At 42.9% G+C, this 16,805-nt stretch overlaps 2 non-coding genes across 2 annotated transcripts; one reads left to right on the top strand and one right to left on the bottom strand.

The window, feature by feature from the left end:
• Positions 1–972: 972 nt before the first annotated feature.
• Positions 973–1,047, bottom strand: Trnat-ugu (transfer RNA threonine (anticodon UGU)). The gene has a single exon. It is a non-coding gene; the product is annotated as a tRNA-Thr (tRNA).
• Positions 1,048–1,362: 315 nt separating this feature from the next.
• Positions 1,363–1,437, top strand: Trnat-ugu (transfer RNA threonine (anticodon UGU)). Its single transcript has one exon. It is a non-coding gene; the product is annotated as a tRNA-Thr (tRNA).
• Positions 1,438–16,805: the final 15,368 nt, after the last annotated feature.

Below are 16,805 nucleotides of genomic sequence, written 5' to 3'. Positions count from 1 at the left end.
TTCCCCATCTGTGGCCCGTATCTTCGCTATAATTACTGCCCATTCGACTCACTTCCGCTTACATTCTTTCCTTACTGTGTCACGCGCTCGTAACACCTCCAGGCGGCAGTCATGCTAGCGGTCGGCAATGATCATAATGTTTTGGCTCATCAGTAATATACAGGGTGGTTCACTGATCGTGACCGGGCCAAATATCTCACAAAATAAGCGTCAAACCAAAAAACTACAAAGAACGAAACTTGTCTAGCATGAAGGGGGAAACCAGATGGCGCTATGGTTGGCCCGTTGGAAGGCGTTGCCATAGTCAAACGGATATCATTCATATAAGCGAATACACCTCACACACAGGTAGCTGTCATCTCCAGCAGCTCGGACCGGAATGCTCTGCCGAAGATGCATTCACATCTGTGCATTAGTAGTACTTTCTTGTGTAAATGAATGTGTGCATTTTCCCTTTCCTGAAAAAGGGTTTGCGCGAGAACTGAATCATAACAGTCTTCTCATTGTGCCTGTGTGCAGCACAATGCATCAGCTTTACGGTAAAAATCTGAGATGTCTCTTGATTCGTTTTAAATACGGCCCCCTGCTTTGACTTGGATTTAACATTTGCAGGTACCAGTTTCAGCTGTGTCCCTCAACCATCTCAAATGAGTGTTGTCAGCTCGAGAAGCCTCTTAACACAGAGGATCATTTGTTGTCAGGCGTATGAGACAGGTAATTATAAAAATGAGTCCAGTTGTAAGGTGGCTATAATTTCGCACCTTACAAGCACTCATCTACATACTTTGCCGTGATCTACAACCACAATTAGGTATCATTTGATAGTATGTATATGACGGTAGTGTCTGTTCCCGAAAGAACAGTTACTGTGGATGACCATGCAGTTTTGCTAGAAATGAAATGATAATTAAATGGACACCCTTGCTGCAAACAGGCGTTGATGTACTTCATTGGGGACATGTTGAAAATGTGTGCCCCGACCGGGACTCGAACCCGGGATCTCCTGCTTACATGGCAGACGCTCTATCCATCTGAGCCACCGCGGGCACAGAGGATAGTGCGTCTGCAGGGACTTATCCCTTGCACGCTCCCCGTGAGATCCACATTCCCAACATGTCCACACCACTACATTCGTAGTTCGCCTAATAGATGTTTGCCCATCATACTCATTACTCGTGGCAGATTAATCTACCAAGTCCCGTACGAGTTTGGGCATAGTGTGTGCGTTCGCACAAGAAGGTCAATGGCCGGGAAGCCATATTTTAACTATAGATGATGGTAGTGTCTGTTCCCGAAAGAACAGTTACCGTGGATGACCACGCAGCTTTGCTAGAAATGAAATGATAATTAAATGGACACCCTGCCCGCGGTGGCTCAGATGGATAGAGCGTCTGCCATGTAAGCAGGAGATCCCGGGTTCGAGTCCCGGTCGGGGCACACAATTTCAACATGTCCCCAATGAAGTACATCAACGCCTGTTTGCAGCTAGGGTGTCCATGTAATTATCATTTCATCATTTGATAGGTTGTACATCGTATATATCAATATTTAAAGAAGACTGACATTGTCACGTACGCCTTGTAAATGACTGTTAACGCTTACTGCATGAAAGGTGACGGAGTGTCTTTATTATCAAAACGGCGTAATGAATGATTGCCTAAGCTAGTAGAGGTTGGAACGCCAGTGGAGATGAAACGGCAGGCGGAACTCAACCCCTGGGTGCAGAAAAGCCTGCCCAGGCGTGCTGGTCCTGCTTGACACAGGAAGTGCCAAGTCGGACAGTCTCGACACCTGGGCACGGAAGCACAATGCAGCGGCAGCTGGCCGGTTTTGTACCTAGGCCGGAAGGATTATACTTCGGAAACAATGAAAATCTTGGACGCAGCTGAGAGGAACGAGGAATCATCGTCTCGGAAATCGCGCAGGGTGGGTTATTTCCGCGGATTTTACTTAGAAGCGTACCATTGTATGAGTGTAGGTATTTCCTCTCAAACTTTCCGCGGTGGACGACAAAAGACTAATATGTGGTTGGTCGGCGTTCAGAAATATCTGTAGAGAGGGAGAATATTCCGTGGTTTCGAGAAGATGATTTGTTTTCTGAGTTACGAGTGTGGGGAGCCGAGCCTTGCTGGGGATCTAGCGGTGGAGAGAAGAAGTCTTCCGTTTTGAGCGCCTGTGTGTGACGGTCGCTCAGTATCAGCTTTCTCGGTACAGGCTGACTTGTTGTCTTTGCTCTCAGAAGAGTTTATAGTTAGAATGGTAGGCACTGTACTGTTGAGAACTTATACGATTGTGGACTTCGCCTCAGGGTTGGAAGTCGTCGTTGAGTACGCAGTGTTCAGTGATTCAGAGCGCTTCTTCTGCCTGTATTTACGTTGAGACGTTATTTGAACTCCGTCCTTGTGGCTGGGAGTTCGCGTTTCTCGTCTGTTGAACACAGAGAGGGGAAAACAGTATTTGAGTGTATTAGTCAGAGAACCGCCTTCTGCCGTCCTAGCGTTTGAAAGAGTTTTACTTCGTGGCTGGAGTTCTTCCATCGTCGCAGGCATGTACGAGAACTATCACTACGACGAACCGGACGCAGTACATACAGTGACATTCCTATTTGCTTCGGCTTATTAGGGCTACAAAGCTAAACAGCTGTGATCACGCTAGTTTATTTCCACTGAGGTTCCACACCACCGTAGATCATATTTGAAAGTAGTTTCTTCTGGAGTTTGGCACATGGATGATGTCAGTCATTATTTATGTTAGATCGGGTGACCATAAAAAAGGGGCAGAGTTGGGTAATTGATCAGCAATTTATAGTCAGGAAATATAGACAATTGTAGTATAAAGGGTTGTTTTTTAATCTACAATAAATGTATAATAAGATACAACGTTTATCATTTAGTTGTATTACTTGCCTTAATCATTCATTTATGTTGTAATTTATATGTTAAAGACCATTAAGAGATCGCAAGATCTGCTTCAGGGGGAGTCAGACAGGGCAAAATGATCATTTTAGCATTCAATATTTTCCGTTGCGCACATGCATTTTACATCCGCCTGGAGGAGCATCTTGGACAGTGACTTTTAGGTGATGAGTTTCTCCTAAGAGACAGATCTGTCATAGATCAAAGCGACTGATATACAGAGTATAACTAACTTTCCTTTACAGACTTTGAGGAGGTCTTGTAATGGGACCAAGACGGCTAAAGTTAGCATAGAACGCAAGTCCGGAAACGTACCGTTTTCCCAGAACACGCAAAATGCCACAACACGTTGCTCTCTGACCCCTGGTGCTTGTCGTCTGGGCCCAATTACAAGAAGGACTCGATGTGACGACCACCATCATCAACATAGATTGGTACCTCTATACCATGTTCCAGTACTCACGACCCCTGGTTCTCCAGCATTAGCCACAGCCATAATGCGCATCAATAGTTCGCTCTCGGCTGCCACAGGGACCTCGTAAATCAATGATTTCATGTGGCCACATGTGGCACTCCATCAGGGAATCGCAACAGTGCGGCGCCTGTGAGATGTGTAAAAGAATGTATGCCACCTTCACACGTCCATTCAGGTACACTGCCCTTAAATTCAGACCATATCATTTTTGGAACCAAAGTCCACATATGACTCTTGTGGGAATTGAGAACATCGTCGCAGGAGAAATTGGTTTCTTCCGTGAAACCAGTCCGCTATGGGGAGTTGGGCACGTCGAGACAACGGTCCGAGAACGACGTGCAGAAGTGGACTCGTGACGCAAAATCGTCCAGTTGCATTAGGTGTACCTTCTGCAGATGTTTCGGCTATAGCTACAGCTCATGCATAACATTATAGACAGTTTGGTGATCCACGTTCAGTATACCTGCTATGTTTCTGGTACTCGTCGTCACGTCCTCTTCCACTGCATGGAGTACAGCCTCTTCAAACTAGGGTGTGCGGCGTCGGTGTGGAGCACTACAGTCCGCTCTGCTGGTGGTGAATTTACCCATCTGTTGGTACACCGTAGCAGAGAGCGTCTGCAAAGGTGTCTGACGGTGTGGAAAACGCTCCGCCTACATCCGACGGTCATCCATCCCATTACACGGATTTTCGTCGTACAATATAATCATGTCGACGTATTTCGCAACCGTTTAGTTCACAATGGTCAACAGCAAAACACTAAAAATGAAACGTACATACAGCTTGCATTCTGTACTGTAATGAATGATAATTACCGTACAGCAGTAGGGGAGATCGGGGCACAACTATGCGGACTTTTCTTCAAAATTTTTAAAAATTCTTGGTTAAATTTACCGTATTTCAAATTAGGTAATCTTAAAACATGGTTGTTAAAGTACACTACTGGCCATTAAAATTGCTACACCAAGAAAAAATGCAGATGTTGAACGGGTATTCTTTGGACAAATATATTATAGTATAACTGACATGCGATTACATTTTCATGCTGTTTGGGTGCATAGATTCTGAGAAATCAGTACCCAGAACAACCACCTCTAGCCGTAATAAAGTCCTTGATACGCCTGGGCATAGAGTCAAACAGAGCATGGATGGCGTGTACATGTACAGTTGCCCATGCACCTTCAACACGATACCACAGTCCATCAAGACTAGTGACTGGCGTATTGTGACGAGCCAGTTGCTCGGCCACCATTGACCAGACGTTTTCAATTGGTGAGAGATCTGGAGAATGTGCTGGCCAGGGCAGCAGTCGAACATTTTCTGTATCCAGAAAGGTCCGTACAGGACCTGCAACCAGCGGTTGTGCATTATCCTGCTGAAATGTAGGGTTTCGCAGGGATCGAATGAAGGGTAGAGCCACGGGTCGTAACACATCTGAAATGTAACGTCCACTGTTCAAATTGCCGTCAATGCGAACAAGAGGCGACCGAGACGTGTAATCAATAGCACCCCATACCATCACACCGGGTGATACGCCAGTATGGCGATGACGAATACACGCTTCCAATGTGCGTTCACCGCGATGTCACCAAACACGGATGCGACCATCACGATGCTGTAAACAGAACCAGGATTCATCGGAAAAAATGACGTTTTGCCATTCGTGCACCCAGGTTCGTCGTTGAGTAGACCATCGCAGGCGCTCCTGTCTGTGATGCAGCGTCAAGGGTAACTGCAGCCACGGTCTCCGAGCTGATAGTCCATGCTGCTGCAAACGTCGTTGAACTGTTCGTTCAGATAGTTGTTATCTTGCAATAGTCCCCATCTGTTGGGCCCGCATCTCGTGGTCGTGCGGTAGCGTTCTCGCTTCCCACGCCCGGGTTCCCGGGTTCGATTCCCGGCAGGGTCAGGGATTTTCTCTGCCTCGTGATGGCTGGGTGTTGTGTGCTGTCCTTAGGTTAGTTAGGTTTAAGTAGTTCTAAGTTCTAGGGGACTTATGACCACAGCTGTTGAGTCCCATAGTGCTCAGAGCCATTTGAACCATTTGAACCATCTGTTGACTCAGGGATTGAGACGTGGCTGTACGATCCGTTACAGCCATGCGGATAAGATGCCAGTCATCTCGACTGCTAGTGATACGAGGCCGTTGGGATCCAGTATGGCGTTCCGTATTACCCTGCTGAACCCACCGATTCCATATTCTGCTAACAGTCATTGGATCTCGACCAACACGAGCAGCAATGTCGCGATACGATAAACCGCAATCGCGATAGGCTACAAACCGACGTTTATCAAAGTCGGAAACGTGATGGTACGTATTTCTCCTCCTTACATGAGGCATCACAACAACATTTCACCAGGCAACGCCGGTCAACTGCTGTTTGTGTATGAGAAATCGGTTGGAAACTTTCCTCATGTCAGGTTGTAGGTGTCGCCACCGGCGCCGACCTTGTGTGAATGCTCTGAAAAGCTAATCATTTGCATATCACAGTCGGTTAAATTTCGCGTCTGTAGCACGTCATCTTCGTGGTGTAGCAATTTTAATGGCCAGTAGTGTATGCTGTCGAACAGAACATTACATATAAAAGTGAAAATAATTTTATATAGCTTCAAACAAATAGGGTTCATAAATGTGTCCCGGTAATGGGGCAGTTTTACACGTTTATGGGGGCACGTTTACGCACATCATACAGCACAGTAATGAGTGAAAAAAGTACACTACTAATCTTTCCCAAGTACGTTTTGTTTGCAGGGGACAAAATTACAGTCTTACTTACGCTAGTTAACACGGTAATACAGACAAACTTTACAGATAGTTGACAAATATTTTAGCGAACTTGCACCTGTTAGCAAATATTATCCTACATAGAAGTCTGAATGTTGATTTAAATGCCTATACATCATTATTGTCCTAGTTGAAATTTATGCACACAAAAAATAATTTGTTTTCTGTAGCACGATCGTCGTGACCCCATCTTCTACAATCAGGGCACATTCTTGATATCTTTTCGATTCAAGTAGTAAATACAAAGGCCATTTTCATCCTCTTCATCAGACTCCTGCAGGTTACAAGAGAAGAACAAGAACTGGGTAGGACATTCGTCGAGAAGCTAAAAGACGCTTTGGAAGAAACAGTTCATGAAAGGAGATTGAAAGGAGGAGATCGAAAATGATAGACGGCTTAAAGGTAAGCGGGAATTACACGGACCGGAAGAGGATTGCAGAAGACAGGGGAACATGGAGAATTACCACGCGAAAAGGTGCCTTTGGGCAGAAGGCTAATGATGACTTCAGGAGTAGGCCTATCCACATTTTTCCTTGTTCTTGCTTTTAGCAGTTTCTTGCCCTTATCACTCCTTGTTCTAACAAACGTGATTCTTTCTGCTTGAGATTCACTAGATTCGAAAAGCCTTTACAGTACTTTCTACCATTTATTCACCTGTGCCATCAATTTTTTAGACTGCGTTTCCAACTACTATTGTCTTAAAGTTTTCTGAACTGGAGTATCAATCAGGATGGCAACGCAAAATAGTGCGTAAACGGGCCCCAAGAGAACTGCGCAAACGTGCCTCATCACAGCTGGTAAATGTGCCCCACCACAAGTGCCTAGCGTGCCCTATCGTCATGTCTGAATTAACGTCGAAATTAGAATGGTAACTTTCAGGCTTTCACATTATACCAATGCACCTTGTAAAGTGAAATAATCTCTTATAAACGACCATATATTTATCTGTTCCCTATTCAAAAAGGTATGTCCCTAGGAGCATCGATATTTGAGTAACAAAATTTACTCACCTTGCAGAAAGACACAAATGTATTCCTCACGCTAAGCTATTCACTCAACGGTTGACGTGAAGTTTGTGAGAGACCTCTATAGATGGTAGGACTAATCTTCTATTGTCGGTAGCGCTCTAGCATGAATGATTCCCGAGAGAAGTGCTCTCTTCTCTAAGCATGGAAGTATAATAATGAGAGGAGGCGCTGGAGACTTATACTGTACATTGCTTTGAAGTCAGTCATGTCATGTTAATAGGGTCCAAACATTAACAGATTATTGTTTACATTCCTTCTTGTTCATGGTTTCTGTCGTGTTCCCACGACAGTTGTTTTAAATAGTAAATATTACGGTGCTTCTGGGAATGACAGTGTCATTTTCAGATGTTTTTCTAGTCATAAAGGCATATGTGATCCAGTAATACAATTCATTTCCCCTTGTTAATGTAATTTACCTTTCATTATACTTTTCAAATAACCAGGAAGAGAGGTATTTGATACGAAAAGGTTGCTTTCGTAATCCAGCACTGATGTTCAGTTTATGTCCTCTTCCCGAAAATACGCAGATCATATTTTGCTATGTCTGGGCGATTTGCAATATTTCTTTCTTACAGCGTTCAACCAGAGCGCTCTTAGAGTTGTATTGAGAGGAAATCTAAAGTCAAATTACAGAAATAAAACCATTACAGTAAAAATACTAGCGCTACTTAAATTCACGTATATGCAAGAAACTATCGCTTGAACGAATCCACTTACGAATTAAATGTGATTCTTTTACACTCTAGACTATAGTCAGAATGACTAGGATACATGTAAATGATGCCGGCTTATATTTTTTATTATCGAACAAACAATTCCCCAAGTCCCTACTTACGTGGCGGACGTCGGCTTCAAGTTGTGATGACGTCATGACGACTGCCATTATTATACCTCTGTGCCCCTGCGCTGTGATTAAGAACATATACACAACAGCAGGTACAAACTTCTCTGAGCAGATAACAACTTCAACTGAATAGCATGTAAACAAACCTGTTGTGAGCATGGGACATCAGGTCATCGGTGAATGACGTACGTAATACCACAGTCAGTGGCGCCGAAAATGCCGGAGATGTGAACGTACCGCCTTGTTCCCCACTATAAGTCTTTCACGCCTGTAAAAGGAATGTAGTTCAAATGGCTCTAAGCACTATGCGACTTAACAACTGCGGTCATCAGTCCCCTAGACTTATAACTATTTAAACCTAACTAACCCAAGGACATTACACACAGCCATGCCCGAGGCAGGATTCGAACCTGCGACCGTAGAAGCAGCGCGGAATGTAGTTAAACCTGTATTATTTACAGGAGCGCAAACATGAATAATTTAATGTTTCTGTATTGAGGCGTTTTTAAGGTAAAATAACGCAAGCATATACTCTAACTCTGTGCTGCACAGACAGTAACAAATGACTGATAATACTTTGGAATAAAGCCAGCTGCAGTTGATCGGTGTTGCTGTCTCAAAGTAGGCACACAGCCCAAAATATTTGTCATTGCCCTTAGAAACGCACGCTGGTCTCTCCGGAGAGCTCTACATATTGTATAACTGGTACTAGCCTGTCTTGTTAACCATTGCCTATGATGAATGTTGTAGTAGGGAAGTGGTGTGTATGTGGCAGTCAGTGGTACGTCACAGAAGTGAAATGGGTGGACGAGGAGGCAGCACAAAATGGCAGGAGGAACCTGTCGCCTTTGATCGTACAATGACCAAACAGTCAACAAAGTTTCACTGTTTCTTTGTGTGTCAACGGGATCTGCCCAATGTGTATACGAGCCGTGTACCACGGCGCAATAACAACTGTCCTAAAAAGATCCTAACCAGGTGTGAACAAGAAATCACGTATGTATTACAAATCACAGTACCTGAGTAATCACAGTTTTTATAACAACAGCTGTACAGTATCTGACTGCAACTTGTCACAACTAAAGGTCGCAAGTAGCAACTAAAAATAGCATTCGTCCGTCTCGGTAGCTGCACGGTCTGCTAACCGAAGGGACCCAGGTTAGATTCCAGGCCCGGTCGGAGATCTTATCCGCTCAGGGACTGGGTGTTCCGTTGTCCTTACATTCGTATCGTCATTACTGACACGAATGTCGCCTCAACCGCACTGTCGTACCGTCTTTCCACTACTGAGATGGCTGCATGGTCACGAACCGAAAGGCAGTAAACTGAAATTAAAAGAAGTAGCATTTAACATTCAACGTTGTGTGCTGTCCAGTGGCCGAAGTTCGTACTTAGTTCTAAGGACCTCGTGTCTCACTCTTTGGATCTGCAAGCTAACGATGATAAAATAAATGAATCAAGAAGCTAATTTGCTCTGAGAAAAGTTTTACACTTGGTGCTTTACAAGGTAGCAGCACTGACGCATTCGGCTATAATGCAATATTGGACCCCCCACCCCCCTATCGCCTGAAATCTTACTTGTGGTGACGGAGCTATCGATAGCATAGTTCGAGGTCTAAGGTAGGTTGAAAGGTGATAATTCGGTTGAGAGTCGGTGAATGCCAAATAGATGTTGTGGTAACAGAATGACCTACAGTATAAGCTAATGTTTACGGTCGCGCCGCTTTTATACACACACAATGCACTTTTCATCATAAAAACTAAAATTATAATGTAAATTCAGAAATGTTATTAGGTAATGGACAAGACTCCGTCGAGCACTTTGATGCATATTATACACACATATCGTACACAAACTACGAAAAAAGCAACGGCGTGTCCACCACGTTATTCGTGCATTTTTTCTCAGAACTTGTGTATTAGATAATGGTCAAGGTTCCGAAGAGTACTTTGAAGCGTATTGTACACATATATTGTGCATAAACTACGAATAATACAAGGGCGTGTCCACTACGTAAGTTATGGATTTATGGATTGAAGGTCGTTGTGGATGTTGATACTGCTGTAAGGAATACCAGAGTAGCTGACATGTCGAATAAGGGCAATCACAGATGTTGGACGGTCCAATACAGGTATAAGGAAGGTTACTCATAAGGCACCTTGGATAACAAAAGAACTACTCAATTGATCGACGAAGAAGAAAGTACAAAACGTTCAGGAAAAGACAGGAATACAGCACCATAAATCCACTAGGAATGAAATAAATAGGAAGTGCTGGCATTGGGAATTCCATTGTCAAACGAAGAGGACCTAGCAATATGTGGAAAGATTCCACTGAAGACTGATACGACAGGAAGGGCTTGTCTGAAGACTGGCTTTCTTGAAGAAGAAATTGGAGTCAATAGTGAAGACATAGGGGATCCAGTATAATAGATGGAATTTAAAAGAGCTATGGAAGACTTGAGATAAAATAAGGTAGAAGGGATAGATTATATGCCACCGAAATTTGTAAAATAAATAGGAGAAATGGCAACAGACCACTATTCAGATAGGTGTGTAGAATCTAGGAGACTAACTAATACCAAGAGTCTTTCGGAGCAATATGATACACTCAATTCCAGAGACAGCAATGACAGATTAAGTGAAACAACAATCGCAACATCAGCTTAAGAATTCACGCCACCACGTTGTTGACAAGAACAATCTACAGAAGATGGAAAAGAAAATTGGGATCTATTAGACGACCATCATTGGCTTTAGGAAAGACAAAGGTACCTGTCTTTAAGCTTGATAGTGGAAGCAAGACAAACGAAAAATCAAGACACTTTTATAGGATTTTTCGACATGAAAAAAGGGTTCGACAACGTAAGGTGGACAACATGTCCGAAAGTCTGATAAAAAAGGAATAATCTGTGGGGAAAGGCGAGTAATACACAATATGAACAAGAAGCAAGAGGGTACAATAAGACTAGAAGACCAATAACAAAATGCTATAATTACTTTTCAATATATACATCGTTCAATCTATACATCGAAGAAGCAATGACGGCATTAAAAGAAATGTTCAAGAATGCGAATGAAATTAAGGGTGAAATCACATCGAGGATAAGATTCGCCGTTGCGTTGCTGTCATCAATGAAAGAGAAGAAGAGTTACAGTATCTATTGAACGGAATAAACAGTCTAATGAGTACAGAATATGGATTGAGAGTAAACCGGAAAAAGACGAAAGTAATGCGAAGTAGCAGAATGGGAATAGCGACATCTTAACATCGAAATTGGTGATCATGAAGTAGACGAAGCTAAGGAATTGTGCTGCCTAGGCAGCAAAATAACCCATGACGAACGAAGGAAGTAAGACACGAAAAACAGAGTAACACTGACAAACAGGGGCATTCCTGGCCAAGAGAAGTCCACTAGTATCAAACACAGATATTAACCGAGGAAGAAATTTCTGAGAATGTACGTTTGGTTCATTTCATTGTACGGAAATGCACCATGGGCGGTGGGCAAAACAAGTACAGAACATAATCAAAGCGTATGAGATGTGATACTACAAAATAATGCTGAAAATCAGGTCTACTGATAAAGAATGAGGAGGTTTTCCGCAGAATCGCAAAGGAAGGAACGTATGAAAAAACACTGACAATAAGAAGGGACAGGATGATAGTACATCTGTTACGACATCAGGGAATAACTTCTACGGTACTACAGTGAATTATAGAGAGTAAAAACTATAGAGGAAGACAGAGATGGGAATACATCCAGCAAATAACTGAGGATATCGGGTGCTCCTCTGAGATGAAGAGGTTGACACAGGATAGGAATTCGTTGCGCGAAACATCAAACCAGCAAAGAATATCGCAGCATTGAAAATGTGGCTTTGCCGCAGAACGCTTAAGATCTCGTGGACAGCCAGAACAACTAATACCGCAGTATTGCGAAGAATGTTGAGAACGTTTGAAAGAAGGAAAGCTGTATACCGAGGACATACCTTGCACAACACCAAATGTATACTGTATACTGTTTCGGAAGATGCAACGTAAAAGATAAGGAGCGAAGAAGAATATCTTGGTTAGATAATATGAAGCAGTGGACAGAATTACCGAGGCAGACCAACTACTCCTTAGTGTGGTTCATAGACAAAAGATGCATCGTGTGGTCGCCAACATTCATTAATGGATAGGGGAAGAAGCAGAAGTGAAATAATAAAAATGAAAATTGGCAAGGTGCGAGTTGGGCTAGCACTTTGAGGGTTCCGTGCAATCTTAATTATGTATACAGTCTGTTCATCCACCCCATGAATCGAGAGTGTCGACGACTTTTGCCTGTTATCGACACTGATACTGACAAGATATCGTTTGCAGGAATTCAAAGACTTTCGGGAATGTTTTAATTTTAAGTTCGAATTCGGATAACAAATGACAAAGGAAATATTTTTTCGTGCGATTTAATTATAAATTAACAATTTTCTGGTTTTTCCTTTACTTCAACTGTGAAACCTTGCTTCTTGCCAAATTTCATGATTCTAGGTCAACGGGAAATACCCTATAAGTTTTTATCAGCGAGTTTGCGAGTGTCAAAATATGTGATACAAGTTGCTGTGCCTCTTGATTTCACTGTCTTAGAAGCCTACATTTACTACAACGCCAAAGGACCAAAGTCTTTAATATGTATCATAAATTCCAACTTGATACGTTTACCCGTCTCTGAGAAAAAGGGGTCTTTACAGACGGACGGACAGAATGACAGTCTCCTCTCTTCCTGATAAATTTCATCATTGTAGACCAGTGGGAAGTACTGTATAGATTTTAATCAGTGAGGTTGCGAGTGTCAAAATACGTGACATAAACTGCCGTATCTTTTGGTTGCATTGTCTTAGAAGCTGATATTTAGTGCACCGCCAAGAGACCATAGGCCTTAATATGTGACTTAGATTACAACGGTAATATGTCTACCTTCTTCCCAAGGAAAAGGGATTTTAAAGTCGGCAGACAGACAGACGGACAACTAAATGATCCTACAAAGGTTCCATATTTACCAACTGAGGAACGGAACATTAAAAAGCACTGCACAAACCATACTAGCATTCAGTTTTTCTTGATCCCGTTCGTGTGAGCTCTTCGGAAAGGTACAATGTCTCTTTTCTGTCTGGTCACCACGTACCAACGCCTTGCAACAGCTACAATTTGGATTGTCTGTTGTTTCTTTTACTTGCACTTCGCTTCCTTCACTGAATTTCATTCCACACTACTGTGGTTCGTGACGGCCTGACAGCTCCACAGACCGCATAAGTGCAAAATGTAATGTACTATCCGCTTTCATACGCAACATGTTTGGTACTAAAGTTTCAGGAGACGCAGCAAGCTGTGGAGAAGAGCATAATGTACATCGTTTTTCTTCTAGCACAAAAGGGCTAATTTTCTCTAATAGGTATATACGATAATCGTAGCTTCATGTAACAGGTCACTGAACTCAGGTTTTAAGCCACGATTGATAACGCTGCAATCTTTTTTTCTTGAGTCGACTGGTGTATACAGCAAGATGTCAAATATTACCTTCAGAGCTCCTATACCTCCTCTTATTTGTATGGATTATGGCCCCTCGTGCATTTGATCTGTAGCTTTCAAGCCTTATCTGAACTAGAACTAAACTCGTTAAAACACTAAAGCTTCTTGTTTACTCAGAAAAATCTTAATGAGAAGTAGGTCACAAACGGGAAACAACAAGAGTTCTCTTCCTGTGTACTGGTAAACATTTTTAAAGGACTCTACGGCTTTGGTGATATCTATGCTAATGACATAACAGTTTTCTGAATGCGGTACCACGTCATACTGTAAAAAAATGTGCTGGAGAAACCAACGTTTCGGCCGCGGTTACGAAGAAGGCCATTATAGCTGTGGTCAGTACGTTGGTTTCTCCAGCACAGTTTTTTTACATTGTGACCCCATACCATACGTAGAAACCTTTTGTGTCAACTGATTGGTCACCGAAGCCTATGCAGTTAAATATTTGTACTGTTCATTAATGAAACAGTAGAGATTCAAATGGCCTATAAAATGGGAAAAGTTACATACAGAAAAATTTTATTTTTTTAAGAATATCTCAGAAACTGACGGCGTCCAATTGGTCCCTTTTCACACAATTTTTTAAAAATTTCAGGTTGTTTATTTGCAACATTTCTGGTATCATAACTGCGCTGTCCCGTGTTACTCTAGGATTCTCGGGTTCAGAGCGCGGAGCAAACAACTGAGCAGCAGCGATGTAAGAGTGGCGTTGCCTCATCACATCTGTTGTGACTACATCCCGCCGGTGATGGACGGGAAACGGATTCTGCTTGTCGCCACTAACTGTTCATTTGCTCGCAGATTGACATTAGGCATTCCTCCGCTGCTAGCTGTTTGGCCTTTGAACAATAGGTGCTACCTGGGAGACGCAGGCACGGGCAGGATGCAGAGGTAACGGGTCCACGCATACCGCACGTTCTGCATCATTAGCCATCACTACCGGAGATTCGGAATGCTCGACCGGAGCAGGGGTAGTGTTGCAAGACAGGGGGAGATCTATCACTGATAGCGACAGAGGCCACGTCGCGGAAGACACCTCCCCGTTAAGTGACCTAGCACGGAACTCTAACTGCTACCACCAATACTGGCCTCCTATAGCTTCACGTGTTACTGTCGGCGAAGTCTTTGCGAATAGCACTGTTTAAATCGCTTTACCGTTGTTTTAATTATGCCATCGTTTAATAATTAGTTTCAGCTGCCATCATCACCAGATCCTGCAATTAAGAACAAAAGTAATTAAAAAAGAAAAGCACAAAAATTTGGATACCAATAAATGCCTGATCATAACTTTGTAAGCCGAAATTCGGTTAACTGTATAAATCAATACGCTACTGTAGAACCCCCCCATGAACCATGGACCTTGCCGTTCGTGGGGAGGCTTGCGTGCCTCGACGATACACATGGTCGTGCAACCACAACGGAGGGGTATCTGTTGAGAGGCCAGACAAACGTGTGGTTCCCGAAGAGGGGCAGCAATCTTTTCAGTAGTTGCAGGGGCAACAGTATGGATGATTGACTGATCTGGCCTTGTAACACTAACTAAAACGGCCTTGCTGTGCTGGTACTGCGAACGGCTGAAAGCAAGGGGAAACTACAGCCGTAATTTTTCCCGAAGGCATGCAGCTTTACTGTATGATTAAATGATGATGGCGTCCTCTTGGGTAAAATATTCCGGAGGTAAAATAGTCCCCCATTCGGATCTCCGGGCGGGGGCTACTCAGGAGGACGTCATTATCAGGAAAAAGAAATCTGGCGTTCTACGGATCGGAGCGTGGAATGTCAGATCCCTTAAACGGGCAGGTAGGTTAGAAAATTTAAAAAGGGAAATGGACAGGCTAAAGTTAGATATAGTGGGAATCAGTGAAGTTCGGTGGCAGGAGGAACAAGACTTTTGGTCAGATGAATACAGGGTTATAATAAAAAATCAAATAGGGGTAATGCAGGAGTAGATTTAATAATTAATAAAAAAATAGGAGTGCGGGTAAGCTCCTACAAACAGCATTGTGAACGCATTATTGTGGCCAAGATAGACACGAAGCCCACGCCTACTACAGTAGTACAAGTTTATATGCCAACTAGCTCTGCAGATGATGAAGAAATTGATGAAATGTATGAGGAGATAAAAGAAACTATTCAGGTAGTGAAGGGAGACGAAAATTTAATAGTCGTAGGTGAATGGAATTCGAGAGTACGAAAAGGGAGAGAAGGAAACATAGTAGGTGAATATGGATTGGGGCTAAGAAATGAAAGAGGCCGCCTGGTAGAGTCTTGCACAGAGCATAACTTAATCATAGCTAACACTTGGTTCAAGAATCATGAAAGAAGGTTGTATACATGGAAGAATCCTGGAGATACTAGAAGGTATCAGATGGATTATATAATGGTAAGACAGATTTAGGAACCAGGTTTTAAATTGTAAGACATTTCCAGGGGCAGATGTGGACTCTGACCACAATCTATTGGTTGTGAACTGTAGATTAAAACTGAAGGAACTGCAAAAAGGTGGGAATTTAAGGAGATGGGACCTGGATAAACTGTCTAAACCAGAGGTTGTACAGAGTTTCGGGGAGAGCATAAGGGAAGAATTAACAGGAATGGGGGAAAGTACAGTAGAAGAACAATGGGTAGCTCTGAGGGATAAAGTAGTAAAGGCAGCAGAGGATCAAGTAAGTAAAAAGACGAGAGCTAGTATAAATCCTTGGGTAACAGAAGAAATATTGAATTTAATTGACGAAAGAAGAAAATATAAAAATGCTGTAAATGAAGCAGGCATAAAGGAATACAAACGTCTCAAAAATGAGATCGACAGAAAGTGCAAAATGGCTAAGCAGGGATGGCTAGAGGACAAATGTAAGGATGTAGAGGCTTATCTCACTAGCGGTAACATAGATACTGCATACAGGAAAATTAAAGAGACCTTTGGAGAAAAGAGAACCAATTGTATGAATATCAAGAGTTCAGATGAAAACCCAGTTCTAAGCAAAGAAGGGAAAGCAGAAAGATGGAAGGAGTATATAGAGGGTCTATACAAGGGCGATGTACTTGAGGACAACATTATGGAAATGGAAGAGGATGTAGATGAAGATGAAATGAGAGATACGATACTGCGGGAAGAGTTTGACAGAGCACTGAAAGACCTGAGTCGAAACAAGGCCCCGGGAGTAGACAACATTCCATTAGAACTACTGACAG

This window comes from Schistocerca nitens, chromosome 5 (assembly GCF_023898315.1).
Source record: "Schistocerca nitens isolate TAMUIC-IGC-003100 chromosome 5, iqSchNite1.1, whole genome shotgun sequence".
Classification (NCBI taxonomy): domain Eukaryota; kingdom Metazoa; phylum Arthropoda; class Insecta; order Orthoptera; family Acrididae; genus Schistocerca; species Schistocerca nitens.
Note: the sequence above shows the minus strand (reverse complement) of the source record. Positions and strands in the feature narration are given on the sequence as shown.